This window comes from Mauremys mutica, chromosome 1, assembly GCF_020497125.1.
Source record: "Mauremys mutica isolate MM-2020 ecotype Southern chromosome 1, ASM2049712v1, whole genome shotgun sequence".
In the NCBI taxonomy this organism is placed as follows: Eukaryota; Metazoa; Chordata; order Testudines; family Geoemydidae; genus Mauremys; species Mauremys mutica.
This window is the reverse complement of record NC_059072.1, coordinates 294,678,789-294,699,279: the sequence shown is the minus strand read 5'-3', so window position 1 is coordinate 294,699,279 and position 20,491 is coordinate 294,678,789.

Here is a 20,491-nt window from a genome sequence, read left to right as displayed (position 1 = left end):
GCATCTGGCACGTAAATATCTTGCAACACCCGCTACAACAGTGCCACAAGAACACCTGTTCTCACTTTCAGGTGACATTGTAAACAAGAAGTGGGCAGAATTATTTCCTGCAAATATAAACAAAATTGTTTGTCTGAGCGATTGGCTGAACAAGAAATAGGACTGAGTGGACTTGCAGGCTCTAAAATTGTACATGTTTATTTTTGAATACAGGTTGTTTTGTACATAATTCTATATTTGTAAGTTCAACTTTCATGATAAAGAGATTCCATTACAGTACTTGTATTAGGTGAATTGAAACATACTATTTCTTTTGTTTTTTTACAGTGCAAATATTTGTAATCAAAAATATAAAGTGAGAACCGTACACTTTGTATTCTGTGTTGTAATTGAAAGCAATATATTTGAAAATGTAGAAAACACAAAAATATTTAAATAAATGGTATTCTATTATTGTTTAACAGTGTGATTAATCATGCGATTAATCATGATTATTTCTTTTAAATCACTCAACTATTTAATAGTTTCACCTGTAAAGTCTCAGAACATTTATTCTGTACAAAAGGAGTGAGTGCTATACTTCTGGGACAGATAAAGTATTTTTTATGCCTAACAAAGAGGTTGAATCCCTGCATTAAATGCAAAATGTAATTCAGCTTTAACTACAGAGCTCCAACCAATGCCTCCCAGATTGTGCAATCAGTCATAGTCTCCTTTTAAAAAAATAAGGACAACAGGGCTATGAACTGTAGAACCTCAGATTAAGAGTCAGATACCCAATCACCTGAGCTATGCTGGTGCCAGCACCTCTGCATCGGAAAATGCAGCTAAGGTATTGCCAAAGTCTCCTCCAGACGCCAAACCCAACATAGTGCCAGCACAGGAGTGCCTCTAATATGTCAGAGAGAAGAAGACAATCAGCTTTCACTGCCTTTTGTGAGGGAGGAACTTTGACTGGACAGCACAGGAAGGAGGAAATTCCTATCTCATGCACGGCTGTTTGATGGCTGCCTCTGGAACCTGCCCCTTCTCTGGTTCTGCTTAGCCATTGGCTGGTTAAGGGGGAACAGGACCAGCTGATTGGTTTCTGGGGACACCACTTTGCCTGTATGAGCCAAACCCCAAGCTTGCAAAAACCTCTTATCTTCAGTTAGTTCAGGCATGACTGGAACCAGCAAACAGATGGTCTGTACTGGAAGACTCTGGAGAACAGAGCAAGCACTTGGACATTTGGTAGTACCAAGGGCTGGGAGTCTTGTCACATATGGGGCAAGGTATGGTTGAGGTACAATAAGGTGTTTTAAAAGAGAGCAGTGGGTGGGGGGTTATGGAGAAAGAAAAACAAGCCTTTGTCATTTGAATGCTTAATTCCACAATTTTTTACCGACCGAGTGCTCGGAGTATTGAAAACTCAGATAGCAAGAGAGAGTGACAAGTTGAATGTGTATTTTGATTTTAAGGAAGAGAAATGTTTTTGCTCCTTTTGTAGATACATACACACATGTAAGCTTTGAGGGTGACACTATTTGTGTTTAGTTTAACAGATGGACCACTGTGCTGGGATCAGCTCTTCCCTCTACTGTTCTTGTTCAAGGTTGAGATACAGCCACCTGATGTCCTGATTATTCATCTGGGTGAAAGTGACCCAGGGAATTGCACTGTATTAAATTTAAGAATTAAGATATAAAGGGATATGGACCTACTAACAATTATGACCTTGCACATGATTGGTTTGGTCAGAGATGCCCACAGGATGAGTTTGGCAGGGTAGCCACCGAGCCAGCCTGGGTTGACTGGTCTTGGAAAAATGTGAACCGAGAGGTAGCCAGGATAATTTTGGGAGTTATGGGGGCAGTGATAACACATAGGGACATCCAGAATCATGATCCTGAGCTCTTTAGGGAGGATGAAATGCATCTGTCAGATGCTGGGGTTGACATTTGGCTTTCTGACATTAGGGATTAGGTCAGGCAAGAGATGAGTATCAGGCATCGTGGATCCAGGGTACATCCACGTTAATAGCTAGTGCTCCCAGTAGCTGGTGTCCAGTGCAGGGAAAGGCAAAAAAGGCCAACTCCTATAGGTAAATGAGACCTGGGATTGTGCAGTTGGACCTTGAATTTATGGAGGAAGGACTTGATGTCTTTGTGGACTAAGGTGCCCTCCAGCCTTATGGGCTCTAGCACTCCATCCCACTTACATGGGGGAAAGAGGTTTCATAAATGAACTTAGTTTGTAGATAGACTGAGAAGGACCTACCCCAAGTTATTGTCTGGTTTGTGGTGAAAGTCCTGTAACCTGGACTGGAACCAATTAAATGCCTGTTATGTGAGTGCTGAGGTAGGTAATGTAGGGCCCCTTCCCAGAGTATCATTAAAAAAGTTGTAGCCTGCTGTTTCAACCCATGCTCTGTGTCTGTCAATCATTTGCCTGCTTATCTTGGTCAATGTCATAGAATCAGGAATTTCTTCCTTTTATTTTTCTCAAACCAGATGGGCTCAGTCTGAGGGTATGTCTACACTACGGGATTATTGCGATTTTACAGAAACCGATATTTGGAAACAGATTGTATAAAGTCGAGTGCACGCGGCCACACTAAGCACATTAATTCGGCAGTGTGTGTCCATGTACCGAGGCTAGCGTCGATTTCTGGAGCGTTGCACTATGGGTAGCTATCCCATAGTTATCCCATAGTTCCCACAGTCTCTCCCGCCCATTGGAATTCTGGGTTGAGATCCTAATGCATGATGGGGCAAAAACAGTGTCGCGGGTGATTCTGGGTAAATGTCGTCAGTCAATCCTCCATCTGCGAAAGCAACGGCAGACAATCATTTTGCGCTCTTTTCCCTGGATTGCCCTGGCAGACGCCATAGCACGGCAACCATGGAGCCCGTTTAGCCTTTTTTCACTCTCACTGTATGTCTACTGTATGCTGCTGACAGACACGGTACTGCAGTGCTACACAGAAGCATTCACTTGCCTTTGCAAGGTAGCAGAGACGGTTACCAGCCCTATTACACCATCTGTTGCTTTGGAAATTGGCAATGACAGTCCTATTGTACCGTCTGCTGCTGTCATGGGTGCTCCTGGCTGGACTCAGTGAGGTCGGCCGGGGGTGCAGGGACAAAAATAGGAATGATTCCCCAGGTCATTTCCTTCTTTACGTTTTGTCTAAAGGTAGAGTCAGTCCTGCCTAGAATATCGGGCAAGCCTACTAAAGAACCAGAGAGGACAGCCATTCTGGGTCAGAGCCCCAGACATTCCGCAGAAATGATGAGCTGCATGCCATTCTAGGGGGTGCCCCTGCAACAACCCCACCCGTTGCTTCCCTCCTCCCCCACCCTTCCTGGGCTACCGTGGCAGCTATTCCCCCATTTGTGTGATGAAGTAATAAAGAATTCATGAATAAGAAACACTGACTTTATTGAGATAAAACTGGGGGGAGGCAGCCTCCAGCTGCTATGATATTACAGGCAGGACTGAATCTCCAGGAGACAAAGCTTAAAGAAGGGAATGACGGGGAGTCATTCCCATTTTTGCCCAGGCACCCCCGGCCGACCTCATCAAAGCCAGCCAGGAGCACTCACAGGATGATGACGACGGCTACCAGTCATATTGCACCATCTGCCATCGGGAAGGGAAGGGGAGGGGATGCTGCTGTTTAGCGCTGCAACACCGCGTCTACCAGCAGCATCTAGTAGACATACGGTGACATTGAAAAAAGGCGAGAAACAATTTTTTCCCCTTTTCTTTCACGGGGGGGGGGGGGGGAGATTGACAACATATACTCTGAACCACCCGCAACAATGTTTTTGACCCTTCAGGCATTGAGAGCTCAGCCAAGAATGCAAATGGTTTTCAGAGACTGCGGGAACTGTGGTATAGCTTGAGACCTCAGTCCCCCCTCCCTCCCTCCATAAGCGTCCATTTGATTCTTTGGCTTTCCATTACGCTTGTCACGCAGCACTGTGTTGAGTCCCTGCTGTGGCCTCTGTCTATCATAGCCTTGGAGTTTTTTTCAAATGCTTTGGCATTTCGTCTTCTGTAATGGAGCTCTGATAGAACAGATTTGTCTCCCCATACAGCGATCAGATTCAGTACGTCCCGTACGGTCCACGCTGGAGCTCTTTTTGGATTCTGGGACTGCATCGCCACCCGTGCTGATCGGCGCTCCACACTAGGCAAACAGGTAATGAAATTCAAAAGTTCACGGGGCTTTTCCTGTCTATCTGGCCAGTGCATCCGACTCCAGATTGCTGTCCAGAGTGGTCACAATGGTGCACTGTGGGATAGCACCCAGAGGCCAATACCGTCGAATTGCGGCCAAACTAACCCTAATCCGAAATGGCAATACTGATTTCAGCGCTACTCCCCTTGTTGGGGAGGATTACAGATATTGGTATTAAGAGCCCTTTATATCGATATAAAGGGCTTCGTTGTGTGGATGGGTGCAGGGTTAATGCGGTTTAATGCTGCTAAATTCGATATAAACTCGTAGTGTAGACCAGGCCTGAGTCCTGCCACTCGTAAGAAAAGGGTATGATGACAGCCATACTTTTTTGCAGTTTAATGGCAACTGTTTGAGGCATAAGTAGGCTTCAGCTGTGATGCGACCTCCACTCACATAGTTTTCCTGTGGTTTTTGTCCTTTCATTTTTCCATTGTCTATTAATTTCTTTGTAGTTTACTAAACACTTTAGAGATTTAATTGTCCCACCTATCAGGTGAATTAGATATATTACCTGCAGTCTTTAAAACACACAAAGCCACAAAGTTGGATCTTTTATCAAATAAACCAGTCCAATACTTCCAGCAACTATGCCTATGTTCAGTGAGATATTTCACTAAGAAAAGAATATTTAAGAAATATAAATGTCAGTATCACAGCTCGAGATTCTTGGCCTCCTCAAAACTATCAACAGCACTTCTTAATGTCTGAAAAAAAATACAATGAATACATTAAAAATCTTATTTCCAATTTCAGTTTGAAGATGGCATCTCAGACCATCATGACCTTTTAAAACATCTGCTTGGTTAACTATGAGTGAAAAGCAAAGAACAGTAGCTAAAATTCTGGCTCCACGAAAGTGAATGGAAGTTTTGCCACTGGCTTGCATGGGGTGCAGTGTAAAGGACTACACTGAAACACTGCATGAGAACTTTTCACGTCCTGTTTCCCATTTTGAAAGACCAATATACAACTCAAACCAGAGCCCCAGTCCTTCTGTAGGATCCATATCCAGGAAAATCTACATGTCTGCTCAAAGTCTTACTAACTGTATGGTTATTACATTCATAGAATTAAGGTTTCATGCCCACAGATTTGGGCCTATACTAATTGTATATGGAAAATTATGTGAGTTTCCCCCCCCCCCCCAAACTAAAATTAAAACTCCAATCCTGCAGACAATGGTACACAGGAGTAACCCTACTAAAGTAAATATTTTTGGTTCTGACCAATAACTTTTATAAAAATCATGCTTGGAGGTTACTTGAGGAAGTAATATAAACTATTAAAGGAATATTTTATTGAAGAAAAATCTTAACTGATTAATTATTCATTTAATGCATATGGTAAAGGTATAATTAACCATATTATTAAGGCACTCAGTTAATTTAAGGCCAAATTTTGACATGCTTGCTTAACTAAGTATTACCTTACTCTACAAGTGGTCGTGCGTATTATTTAGCCAAAGTAATGATATCAGAATCTGGCCATTAGATAATTAATATTAAAATTCATCATTAATTTTTTTTTTACTTGAGCAAATCTTTTTTAAAAACCAAACCCATTATAACTGAAAAAATAGTCAGAAAGATTCCTCATGGGCGGGATTTTCAACCCTGAATCTCTGCGTGTAACCTCTTTCTCTGCATGTTCGCCTATTGATTTCAGTGAGACTATTGAAGAAGTAAGTTACTACACACTGTGAAGTGACATATGAGTAAAGTTATATGTAATTGTTTCTAGGAGTGGGCCTGTAGCGAGGCGGTGGGATATCCCACAGCTCCGCTGAGAGATGAGCCTCCCCTAACACCAACGTGGGCGGAGCCACTGGGCCCTGCGCCCGCCCCTCAGACGTCATGGCGCAGACCCGGAAGTATAAAAGCTCACCTGCAGAGCTCAGTTGAGCCCCAGCCGCCTCAGAGACCATATGTCTGCGGCCGAGCTCCCTCGGGGGAGACAGCAGAAGGCCACGGCCGGCCTGAGGTCACACCGGGCCAGCCGAGCCTACCCCTCACTCGTTACCCAGAGGAGGACTGGCCGAGCCTACCCCGCTCCAGCTACCCCGAGGACTGGCTGAGCCTGATGCTTGCCTGCTACCCCGAGGAGGAGCCGAGCCTGCCTCTCGCCAGCTACCCCGAGGAGGAGCCGAGCCTACCATCCGCTACTTACCCAGAGGAACCGATGGTGTTTGAGATTGCCGGCGACGCTACGACGACTCAGGTACCCTACGAGGGGGAGTGTGGAAGTAGCCCAGGGGCAGCTGACTCCAGTCTGGCTGCAACACGGCCAGAGCCTATGTCAGTGTGTTGCGGCCAGGATCCCCACTGACAGCAGCGAGTCTTTGCCGCTGCTAGGGCCCCAGGCTGGGACGCAGTGGAGTGGGAGGGCCTGCGTCCCCCCTGCCACCCACTCCTTGGGTGGCAGACTCCTCCTTTTCCCTGGCCTGGAGAGGCTAGGACCTTCTGTTATGTAACTGCTGACTCAGTCCCTGCTTAAAGGCCTGAGTCCCTGACTGCTTGTTTGCTGCCCCTCCCTGACCGAGGGCCTGGGCTGCGCTTTGCCTACTAACTCAACCCCTGCTTGAAGGCCTGAGTCCCTGACTATTTGTTTTCTGCCCCGCCCTGACCTAGGGCCGGGACTGCTATTGAACTGCTGACTCAGCTCCTGCTGAAAGGCTTGAGTCCCTGACTATTTGCTTGCTGCCCTGCCCTGACCTAGGGCCGGGGCTGCTTTTGAACTACTGACTCAGCCCCTGCCTACAGGCCTAGGTCTCTGACTGTTTGTTTGCTGCCCCGCCCTGATCTAGAGCCTGGGCGGCTATCGGAACTATTGGCTCAGCCCCCTGCTTAAAAGTCTGAGCCCCTGACCGTGTGCTGGCTGTCCCACACTGTCGCAGAGCCGACGGCCGGGGGGCTAGAGCGAGGCGGTGGGATACCCCACAGCCCCACTGAGAGACGAACCACGGCAAAGCCGCACCACAGGGCCCTAAGACATATCAGTGCTTCTCAAACTGTTCCATAGCAGGACCTCTTACTTTAACTATCTCAACCCTACACTACCATTGGCAATATGGGAAGGACATGATGGTTGCATTTGTGAAACCTCTGGGGGCTTGACCCTTTGGTTGAGCACCCATGACTTAGCTCAGGGATCGGCAACTTTTGGCACACGGCCCATCAGGGAAATCCACTGGCGGGCCGAGACGGTTTGTTTACCTGCAGCATCCGCAGGTTTGGCCAATCACAGATTCCACTGGCCACGGTTCACCGTTCCAAGCCAATGGGGGCTGCGGGAAGCAGTGCAGGCCAAGGGATGTGCTGGCCTGCAACGATGAACCGCGGCCAGTGGGAGCTGCGATTGGCCAAACCTGTGGACGCTGCAGGTAAACAAACCGTCCTGGCCCGCCAGCAGATTTCCCTGACGTGCCGCATGCCAAAGATTGATGATCCCTGACTTATCTCATTACTGTTGAACTGGATGTAAAGTTTCAGTGTGAATATACTAGTAAATCCCATCTCTCTTACAATGCCAATTTTGTTAAAAGAATATTAAATCTGTAATTTTTCTTTTAAAGCCTGAAGAAACTAAAAACAAATAGAAAAAAAATCAAACCTGTCTTATTTGTCAGGGTTGGCCAAGGAAACCTTGTGATCCATGACCTTCATGAGCTGAGTAAGACTGCATATTTTCCTTGCTGAGCCTAAGGCAAAGCTGGATATTCTCTTGGTTCCCCTTTCCTCTTCTGGTTTTTATGTTAAATTGCTACTATATATTATGTTCAATGACACCTGAGACTTGAATAGTGGATTCTTAATGTCTACAGAGGGAAATAGATATGTAGAGAATAATAAAAAAAATTCAATATACTAACCATAATATTCAAACAATTACATAGAGAAATTAAAAAGCCAGACAATTACATTTCTCTATTTAAAAATGCAGAGATACAATGATTTATTATTTATTTATTTCTCCTGTTAGTCCACTTAAATTTTGTTTAGGAGATTGGCAATGGGAAACTAATGAAGTAAAGTCTAAGACGTGTTTGAGTGCATGTTCCTATACTAAAGAGGTATTGTAGAATTCTGCTACCAATAAAGACAATAGCAAAGCGTTCATTCACTTCAGTGGAAGGAGGACCTGGTCCATAATCTTACTGATCTGTCTGGATATATTTTCATAGAAAATTAAATTTTAATAATATCCTCGCTTCACTTTTATCAGACCAAACTGGAGTGCAGCTGTTCAGTGTTTTGTGTCAGAGTGAGAGATTTCTCTGCCACCAGTTTTTCTCCATAGACTAAGCTAATTAAATACAATGGAACAGAGATTTCAACCCTAATAAATCTGCCTGTGTGTTAAGATACTGTGTCACTTTGGTACTTCTTTCAATAAAGTCAGGAGGGATTGATCCTAAAGACTTTTTAATCAGTGTTCATGACATTAGTAATATTTTTTCAATTCTACCCTATTAAATGGATTGCTTAAACATGAACATCTACTACACTATATTAAGCAACATGAGCCGGATGGTCAGCACATAAAACTGACAGACTGTAGTATAAAATTCACTTAATTTTTTTTCTTGGAAGTGTCACAAGAGAGACTGATTTTCATTGCTGCAGTGCCTAATAGATCATGACATTTTACCACAGTGTATAGCTGAAAATGTGATGCCCAAAAAGGATGTACACCATTTTTTCCTCCTTGCTGATTTTACAAAATGCCATGCAAAACACAGTGGAGAAAGTCCATTTTTGTCCTTTTTTATAACTCAGTCAGTTTCACATTTATGATTTGATTCTATGTAACTTTCACTCTGGTAAAGAGACAGCTGTATGCACACTATTATGATATGATACATCAAGGCACTGATTCTACAAACACTTCTGCATGTGCTTAACTTTCAGTATGGCAAGTAATCCCATTGACTTCAATAAGAGAAGGCACAATGCCTACATTTAAGTACGTGCATGAATAAACCTTTTCAAGATTGGGGCCTAATTCTACAATTTCACAGAATGCTTTCATTATGTTTCATCAATTCAAATCTTATCAGGTCAATGAAATGCATATGTTATTATGTTTGTTAATTAAAAGGTTGCCTTTCAGATACTCCCAAATAAACCCGAATCAAGATTTTTTTTCAAAGGCCTTTATTCTACAAACTGCTCCACAGTAGGGCAGACCTTACTTGCAGAGTCTCATTCGCAGAATAGAAACCAAAAAGGTTAATCCAGCACCAAAACACAGTTATCTTTTGGAACGCCGTAAGTGTAAGTCCTCAGTTTTCTTTTGTTCTTATTTTATTAATCAAGCATTGTGCTGTGTGACTGCAAGGTACAGTGGCAAGAAGGTCTGAATAAAAATTCACACAGCTGAAGTGATGTTATTAACAGTTCTTCTGTTATCCTGTAGGTCACTTCATTTAGAGGACAAAGCTGTAAATCTAGTCAGGATCCCTCAGATGCTAAGTCAAAGGTTAAAAGAGGCTATGGAAAATAAATGGCTAAACTGCTCCTGTGGGAGCTTTCTGTGTACAGTATGAGTTTCTACGGCAACCACTGAGCCAGTTCCTGAGTTTAACCCTAATATATTATGCTACATTACCTATAATTTGGCTTGGCAGAATGTGATTTTTATTTAATAATTTTGACAGATAATATCAATGTTTATTTTAAAATGTTTTTTTCAATTTTTATCCATTTTAAATTTTCACAGCTATGGGAAATTAGGAGGAGGTCAGACAATGGGAAGCGTTAGACCATAACTATTTCATGACAGTAGACACTGAGATTCAACAAGTTAAAGCTTTATACTTGTTAAGACACATTGTCAATATCACATCAAAATATACAAAGTACATAGCCTTAAAACAGTCTCCAATAAGTTCTCGAGCAGCATTTTTCTTATGTTGCCTATCTGTCACTTTTGATTATCATCGATGGAAGTATTTTTATAGGTTTGTGTGTACAGTGAAATTGATGTTTACTGACATTTACTGATAAATCTAATCCTTTCAAGCCTACCTATGATTTATTATGCCAAGCTAGTGTATTTGCATGGCCTCCTCACCCATTATGATATTGCATCTATTTTTTTTACTTTACTTGCCTTACTTTACAAGTGGACTTTTAAGGTGCCTTATAAGCTGCATGAACTGTCAGATTTATGTATGTGACTAGAACTTACACAGCAGATAAACCAACATATCCCCCTGACCTTGGCAGCTTCAAGGACAATCTTCTTTACATGAAAATGAAATGTGTTGGAATAATTTCTACGAAGTAGTGTACTATAACCCATAGGAAAAAAGGAGAAAAGAAGGTGTTTCTGCCCTTAAACATATTTGTTGGGGACAAATGCTAGCTTATGGCAGGGGAAAACTATAATTAATATTATTGTTGATTTATTTATATAGTATCACAGAGGTGCATGGAATGTTATAAGCAAAGAGAAACACAGACAGGAAAATTAGATTCTGTTCTCTACTACATTGGTATGAATTTGGAACAGCTCTGTTATCAAGATCTATATCACTGTAAATGAAATCAGACTCCAGCCCATGGAGCTCACAAAAAAAAATAGTCCCTGATCCTATGCACACCATATTATTATGGTGCCTAAAGGCACCTGCTAAAAACTGGAACCCCAATGTGCTAAGTGCTATGCAAACACATAATAAGAGGTAGTCCCTTCCCCAAGAGTTTATAATGGAAAGAGATAGGGACAGTCCCAATTTTTGGATCTTTTTCTTATATAGGCTCCTATTACCCCCCACCCCCTGTTCCAATTTTTCACATTTGCTGTCTGGTCACCCTAGAGAAAAGTGAGGCATGCATAGATATATAGCTTGATTAGGCAAGGTTATGATCATGCTGGTCTGAGCCAGTGAACTTTAATTACTCTCAATGACTACTCCCATTAAAATCCACTGTGGCTCATGATACAGCCCTAATGGTGAAACCCATTCCACTTGCACAGAGACTAAATGAATTTGATCCTCCCAACATGTCAGCAGTGACCAAGTGGGGATGACATACACATTATTTGGGGGCACAGATCATGTGCCCTCTTCCTGGGAATATCCAGAGCACACACCCATCATGGCCTATACAAGGTGGGCAAAGAGATCCTTTGAGTGGCACACAGGGAATACACAAGTATGACTGCATATCTGCCAGACCCAAGCTCTACCCCCATAGCACCATGACAGGATGAAGTGAGGCAGAGGGCAGAGAAAGCAAGCAAGATTAGAAATATGCAGAAAATAGCAACATGAAATAAAGTTAATTTTGTAAAAATGCAAGCTAATATATATGGGTAAAAATAATCTATGGAAGAATGGAAGAGAGAAGCATCAGTTCTGACAGAGGTCTACAGTTTGGAGGAATATAGTAAATTGGACATTTAAATACAAGGCTATATGATGATAAAACAAATCAGTGAATTTTTTCACTGTATATGTAAATATAATAATGTATTATATCACCAGGCAAGAATGCTATAGTGCCTGTCTAGAAATTTCTGCTGTGAAAGTACCTGGTATATACTACATCCATTTCAGAGTGTCATATTAGTAAAAAATATTGAACAATTAGAGAGAGTTCACAGAAAAGCTTCATAAATGATCAGGTAGATGAAAACACTGACTGAATGGAAAATTAAAAGAGCTCACCATAAATAGTTTGACTAAGAGTCTGATCCAAAGCCCACTGTGTAAATGGGAGTCTGTGGCCTCCAGTAGAATTAGGATCAGGGGCTATAAGGAATGCAAATGCACATAATAACATTTGAGGAGTTTGATTTCTAAATATGGAGATATATAATTTAGTGTGGTCCATATATCCATTTTGGCCTAAGTTTAATTGACTTTCTCCTAAGAGCTTAAGTCACTTTTGGAAATGGAATTTTGGCTCCTCAGACACTTAGCCATGTTTGAAAATTTTACCCAGCATCCAGCTGCAATATGCATTCTTCAGTTTATTCATTCATGGAGGCAATTCTGAAATGTTGGCATGTCAGTCTAAAAAAAATGGGTAACATTTGCTTGCTCCTTACATAAATTGAACAATGCTGGAACAAGATTATATTGGTCATAGATGAAAATACTGTATTTATATCTCAATGGATCTATTCATCATTGTACAGGGATGAATCGTCAAGGGAGTATTATAAATCCACATAATGTTCTTGGATGCTATATTTTCCATTTAGATCTCTGATTTAGCTGAGATTTGTTAAAATCACATATTGCCAGAAAAATTCCCTAGCTGCAGCAATAGAAGAATGAAATTTATTCCATTTAAGGTTGGTATTAACATATTCAGATCTACATTTCTGGGTGGTATAGCGCTGTTGTTTGGAGCTGATTCACTGCTAGGAACATTTGCTTGAACACAGTGCAATAAGTGTTAATGAATTAGGTGTGTTCGATTAAATAAATTTGGCCCTAAACAAAGTGAACTATGTCTCCAAGAATGTAAAGGGAGAACTCTTGCTTGAATATACCTTGATATGACAAGGCCATTTGCTGAAACCTCCCATGGCAAGAAAGAGTCTTTTATCATTCCCTTCTATATGGGCCAAGGGTTTTTATAATTGTGTATGTGAATGATTTTTGTTCACAAAGATGTTGAAGGAAGTGGTGGCTCAGCTAATTTATCAAAGATAAATCTTGTGATGTAAGTTTTGGAATGGGACTTAAGAGACCTGAGTCCAATTCCTGGAGTCTCTACAGACTTCCCATGTGACCTTGGAAAAGTCCCTCTATCACTAAGTGGCTCAGTTTCCCATCTTCTGCTTTTATTTTGTATCCCTTTCTTGCACTCTTTATCTGTTTTGTAAATTTAAAATGTAGGCACTTAAGGACAAGGACTGACTCTTACTATGAGTTTGTACATTTCTTAGCACATTGGACTCCTTATGTTGGTTGGGATCTTTAGTCAATATTGGAACCTTTAGTCACTATTGCAGTACATGTAATAAATCAAATAATAGAGAAGGAGAGAAACAGAACTCGGTGAGAAATAAATAAAATCTTGAACAGGAGATGGGAAGGGGACCTCCACAGGAATATCTACACTGCATGCAACTGGTAGTGCCATGTAGGGTATGTGTAGTGACATGCTGCAGTGAAAAACAGGCTGTGTCCACACTGTGGTGTGTAGGTGAAAGCAACTGGAAGGGGGAGACAGTAGGAGTAAGCTACAGGAGCAGGACACTACACTACTTAAAATATTAGTGTAGATGTGGGAGGCACTCTACGGGGGTGTAGAGAGCCAAATAGCGTACATACCCTAATGTTCTGCTGTGTCTGTACTCTACTCACCTAAGCAGTCCCTCACTGTCTACATTAATATTTATACCTGTGCTACTGGTGCGCACAGTGTATGTACTCTCCATACCGCCATAAGGGTTGTGTAGTGTAGGTATACCCTGTGTGAGAATGTGAATTTGAGAGAACTGCAGCTATATAAGTTAAAAATCAGAAACAGATGTTGTCTCAAGTTAACCTACATACAGCTACAAATGATTTTATGTAGCTAAACAACAAAGAGAAGGAAAATGACAAATCTAGGTTGACAAACAAAAATATTCCCCTCAAAGGAATATGCTCAGCAAAGTCTGAGAACTGGTAACTTGTGGAAATACCCAATTTTCAGAGAAAGACACATCTCTACATTATGTTTGACCATCTTTGAGGTGTTGCCCACTGATCCACAGAAGGAGCCAATCCAGTTTCTAAGGACCAAAACAAGGTGTGGGTGACCAAGGCAAGGCCAGTAGGAAGAAGAACCCTGAATGCCCTCTATCTCCAGCCCAACTGCTATTTGCCTTGTGCCAATGACAAGTGTCTCTGGAGGGCTCACATAAAGTATATTAACACATAGACATATATTCAAGTAAACATGTCTAGGTGTAACACATCTCTCTCAGACTCAAGTAACGTTTGGTAAAACAAGACAAAGCAAAACCACTACACTACACTACACAAAGCAACTCCACTTCCTCAGTTGAACTCTTATAGTTTTCAGAATCAATGAGAAAGTGACTAAAGTAGTGCTTATGTTTAATCCAGCTGATTTGTTGAAATAACTCAAAAAGTATTTTTTTTAACATTTTAATATTTACTTGGTTATTGGTGTTTAAGTCTGTTGAGATGACTTCATACAACAATTATACTGACTTCATAATTCATGTAATATGTGATGTAACTCATGGGTGCAGGATGGTTGATTTTGCAATTTGAAGACTGCTTTTATTAAATTCTCTTTATTGAAGGTTTGCCTTTTTATTTCTTGCTGTCTGGTGAGTGTTAATAAAGATAGAACCTTCTGTCTTGAATTAATATTCAGAAAATTTGTGCTGGGTATGCTGGTGGCCTGCGGTATGCAGGAGGTCATATTACATGATATGGTGGTCCCTCATAACCTTGAACTCTAGGTCTCTAATTTGGCTTCACTGCAGAGAAATCATCCTATTGATAAAACTCTTCAAAGTTTAATAAGATTTTGTTTAGTTTAGTTCTCATGTAACCTCCAGCACCTATTCCATTCACTTCTGGTCAAATCTTCGTGCCCCCACTCCCCACCCTTTGGGTCCCTCCCAACACAATGGTGAAGATGTGCATGTCTGGAGACGGGTTTCATCTATAATGGAGGAGACAAACACACTAGTCAATCTTCAGTTAGATCAAAGGTTGATGTCAGCTTCTTAAACACATAAATGAAGCCAAATTTAAGAAATGAATGGTGCATATCTATGTGAGATTCACTGCTATGCAAAGAGCTAGCACAATGTCTTTGCACGTCTGAAGACCCACTTAAGCAATATGTTGAGGTCTTCAGTGGGACTTTCATGGTATATATGTTTTGTGCAGTCTGAGGTGTGGTGATTTTCTCCCATTTCTAAGTATTATTTGTTCTAATATCTACACAAACTTTATGAGAGACACAAGGCAAATGAGGTACGATGTGCAGTGGGAGACCACTGAAAATGAAGTGGGAAATAAAGTATTAACAGGCAGCATGGCATGTTATACATTATTGTAATGAGCCATAAGACCAGTGGCTCTGTAAAGTCCATTGTTTTTACTGTCCTGCAGAGTTATGAATTTAAAGTTCCAGGTTTGTCTTTTAAAGGTGTGCATATTTATGTTTAACAACCATATTTAGCTCTGACACTCTGATTACTTTCTCCAGCCTGAGGAAGAGCTCTATGAAGCTAAAATAGCTTTTCCCTTCCCCAACAGAAGTTGATTCAATAAAGATAATGCCTCACCTACCTTGTCTTTCTTATATCCTGGGACCAACATGGATACAACTACACTACAGACCATAAAGTTTATGTCAGGCAGTATGCGACACATACTTTCTGACTTGAAAAAAAAGCAAAGTGAAATAAAATTTCTCAGTCTCCAGAACCTTTTAGAGCAAGTAAAGATCTAATCAGCTCATCTTGATTGTATAGCACAATATCCTGCTGCTTAAAGACTAAGTCTGGTAGATTTCCACTTTATCAATCAAGGCAAGGTAGTAAAAAAATAAAATAAAACAACTTTGTTTTTGCTTTGCGTCACCGGGTTTCTACAATTGGAAAATGCTATGAAAAATGTGACTCTAAATACATGAGAAAATAAAATTGTAAGTAGTTAACTGTTATAATCATAGTACATTTAGTAGACAAATGAAAACTTTGATCAGTTAAATGTAACATAGAGGGCCCTGTAATTTATAGACAAATCCTGAGATGCTGAAGGCTGTGGTGAATTCCTGAAATTTCCCATTTATGTTAATGGGAGTTGCAGCTGCCCAACAGGTGCTCAGAATTTCCTAGGATTCAGCCCTTAATTAGTAACTTGGACTATTTACTCCAATACACTTTAATAAACCATCAAATGCATAGGAAAAGGTACTACTGAACGGCTTTTAGATCATGATATTTTGTGGACGGGAATGGAATAAAACTTTTAATTACCTTGTTTTCCAGATGCTGTCGTATCAACAAATGTAAGAGATGGGTAAAGTAAGTCTGTAAGTTTGTTTACAGATGATGATTTGCTTCAGACTGCTGAGATTATTAACATTTTATTCCATATCCAGTCAGGACCCAAATATAGACAGCAATGCACAGAGTTTGGTATCTGATTCCTTGGTGTCCTAAATTATTTACTTATAGATGGAAGCTGCACTGTCAGACAGACTTGGAATCTCAAATGGAAGGTATACTGCTGACATATCAGTCCTGGGCTAGGCATATTTTTAAAAAAAATGTTCAACCTAACAAATCAGAGTCTTTCCTGCTGATTTATTTCTGGAAGGTCAGCCCTGTAAAGTCATTCTTAAACTCTTCAAATGAGGAAAATACTTTCTGGTGCAGATTCTCTGCTTCACATCTTTCTCTTTCCATTTGTCAGGGTGAAAAAGGACCCCAAAGTTCTTAGCTGGGGAATAACTCTGGTTTGGAGCGGTCCAGAGCAGATGGATTCTGTCCAAGACAAGTGACTGAAACTACTTTAGTGACCCTGATGGATGATCTCCGTCTTTGAAAGGAGACATACATTCTCATCCACTTGAACCTCTCTGAAGCATTGAATACTGTTGACCATGAGATACTGCTGTCTCACCTGAGAAAAGTAGCAGGCATTCAGAGTAAGGTGCTAAATCAGTTTGAGTCCTGCCTGGAAGGACACACCCAATAAGTAGTGATGGGAAATTGCATCTCCTCCACTAGACCCTTTGCTTGTAAATTCTGCACAGATCAGTTCTTTCTCTGATTCTTTTCAATATCTACATGCAGACATTAGATGTACAGGTCAGATGACTTGGACTCAAGTTAAAGCAATATGCAGATCATGAACAACTCAAATAATCTTTCACCACTTATGACCATACCACTACCATCAAGATGGCCCAGTGTTCAGATGAGATCAGCTCATGAATGAAGAACAGCTGGCTAAAGCTAAACCCAAGCAAGACAGAGGAGATGATGGTGGGTAGAGGGAAGCATTTTAAAGTTTAATGCCATGGTGCGGTCTTTGTTGACTGAATTTTGTGGATTAAATGAGGCACACCAGTAATCGGACAAGAGCCCTCCACTCTCTAATTAAGAAAAGTGTATTGAATACACAAGCAAGCAACTATTAACTGTTCACGGTGCTCTATGCAGTCCTAGTAGTGAAGTCCCCCAACGGAGCTGGCCCAGTACCAGAATGAATCCTTGGAGGCTGCACTGATGGATCTTGATGGCGGTTTGACAGAGTCTCAGCAGTCTCAGAGAGTGTCAGCAGTGTCTGACAGTTCTCTTCATAGTCTGTCTTTTATACTCTGCCGTGTCCTGGGGCCGGTTTTGTTCAACATCTTTATTACGGATCTGGACTATGGTATAGATTTCACCCTCAGGAAGTTTGCGGATGACACTAAGCTGGGGGGAGTTAGATATGCTGGAGGGTAGGGATAGGGTCCAGAGTGACCTAGATAAATTGGACAATTGGGCCAAAAGAAATCTGATGAGGTTCAACAAGGGCAAGTGCAGAGTCCTGCACTTAGGAAGGAAGAATCCCATGCACCGCTATAGGTAGGGGACCTACTGGCTAAGCAGCAGTTCTGCAGAAAATGACCTAGGGATTACAGTGGATGAGAAGCTGGATATCAGTCACCAGTGTGCCCTTGTTGCCAAGAAGGCCAACAGCATATTGGGCTGCATTAATAGGAGCATTGCCAGAAGATTGGAGGAAGTGATTAGTCCCCTCTATTCAGCACTGGTGAGGCCACATGTAGAGTATGGCATCTAGTTTTGGTCTCCCCACTACAGAAAGGATGTGGACAAATTGGAGAGAGTCCAGTGGAGGGCAACGAAAATGATCAGGTGGCTGGGGCTCGTGACTTATTAGGAGAGGCTGAAGGAACTGGGGTTATTTAGTCTGCAGAAGAGAACAGTGTGGAGGGATTTGATAGCAGCCTTCAATTACCTGAAGAGGAATTCCATAGAGGATGGAGCTCAGCTGTTCTCAGTGATGGCAGATGACAGAACAAGAAGCAATGGTCTCAAGTTGCAGTGTGGGAGGTCTAGGTTGGATATTAGGAAACACTATTTCACTAGGAGGGTGCTGAAGCACTGGAATGGGTTACCTAGGGAGGTGCTGGAATCTCCATCCTTAGAGGTTTCTAAGGCCCAGCTTGACTAAACCCTGGCTGGGATGATTTAGTTGGTGTTGGTCCTGCTTTGAGCAGGGGTTGGACTAAATGACCTCCTGAGGTCTTTTCCAACCCAAATCTTCTATGAGTCTATGTGTTGTCTTGGCAACTATATTGTTTTTTGCTTTTTTCCACAGGTGTCTGGAACATTCTGTAATTTCTTTACTACCCACCTCCCTCCCCTTTAGCTGGTTCTAACTAGTCTCACCCAGTTTTATAATGACCTTCTGTAACCTAGCAGGCCCTGGGCAACTTAGAGTTAGACTAACCCCTTTTAACAGTCTCCATTGGTTGAAAAAACGCACCCACAATTGTTTCAATTCAAAGTACTCTTGAATTCCTTACTGACACTGAGCTCTCACACAGCTGTACCCATGAGTAACTCTTCATAGATTCATAGATTCTAGGACTGGAAGGGACCTCGAAAGGTCATCAAGTCCAGTCCCATGCCCCCATGGCAGGACCAAATACTGTCTAGACCATTCTGGATAGACATTTATCGAACCTACTCTAAAATATCTCCAGAGATGGAAATTCCACAACCTCCCTAGGCAATTTATTCCAGTGTTTAACCACCCTGACAGTTAGGAACTTTTTCCTAATGTCCAACCTAAACCTCCCTTGCTGCGGTTTAAGTCCATTGCTTCTTGTTCTATCCTTAAAGCCTAAGGTGAACAAGTTTTCTCCCTCCTCCTTATGACACCCTTTTAAATACCTGAAAACTGCTATCATGTCCCCTCTCAGTCTTCTCTTTGAAAAACTAAGCAAATCCAGTTTTTTCAGCCTTCCTTCACATGTCATGTTCTCAAGACCTTTAATCATTCTTGTTGCACTTCCTATCATCTCCAGTTGGCTAGGAGAGACAGAGTCATCCTGGTGGATGATGATTTGACCTAAGTTATTCACACCTCTGTCAACTTTTGGCTGAACTACATCAATGTGATACACCAGGACATGAAGCTTTCAGCACTCAGGAAACTCCAACTAGCAGAGAACACTATACTGCATTTCCTCAGCAACACAGGGTACCACGAGCAGATCAATCCTGTTCTCCACTCTCTACATTGGCTGCCCATAATATATCCAATAAAGTTCAAGGTCTTGGTCCTTATTAGTTATTATTAATTATTATTATTGTTACTACTATTACTACATCTAGTATCCCCAGTCATGGACCAAGACTCCATTGTCCTAGTTACTGTACAAACACAAAACAAAGAAAAACAGTTCCTGCCCCCAAAAGCTTATTTTCAACGTGCTCCATGAACAGAATAAAGCTCCAGTGTGAATAATGTGTTGAAAACTTTGTTCCTCAGGCACAATGGGACTCTGTACAATAAGGGATAAGGAGATAGAGCGTTTGAGAAGGAGACTGGTTCATTCCTGAAGAATGTAGAATGAACTACCCCAGGAACTAAGGGCCATTTCAAATCTCACTATCTACTGCTTCAAATGCAAGGCACATTTTTTGACTTTCCCTTCTCTAACATAAATACATAGCAACATGTGTGTGTGTACATATATACACATATATTTAAAAAAAACACCAAAAAAAGCCCTACCAAAAACAATATAGTCCACTGCACACACCTCTTTCTCTGGGAAGAGGATAAGAGAACAAACAACATATGACAGATGCATATTCGCATTGCTTAATGCACTATGGGAAAGCAGTTAGATATTATTATGATGAGTGTGGTCTAAGAACCCATACAGAAGAGAAGAGAAAAGAAAAGAAGAGAAGATCTGTACAGCTAGCTCAGCCAGCTACTACACCTGCTTCCACACAGCTCCTAGTGCAGGGAGTTGACAAGGTGGTGGTGGTGTTGAATGAGTGCAATGTGCTCTGGTGATCCTCATCTCACAGATGGTCCTTTGTGAGCCATTTCCAACTGGCACATGTAAGAGCATCTTCCAGAGTCAGGTAGAAAATCAAGGAACTCAGTCTGACTCACTGATAGCCCCCCTTCTCTGATGTGCTCAGGGGAGGCTGGTTACAGCAGAGTATCTGGCCTTTTTACTACAAGGAGATAAGTGAATGATTGGCATATCCCCACTTCTATCA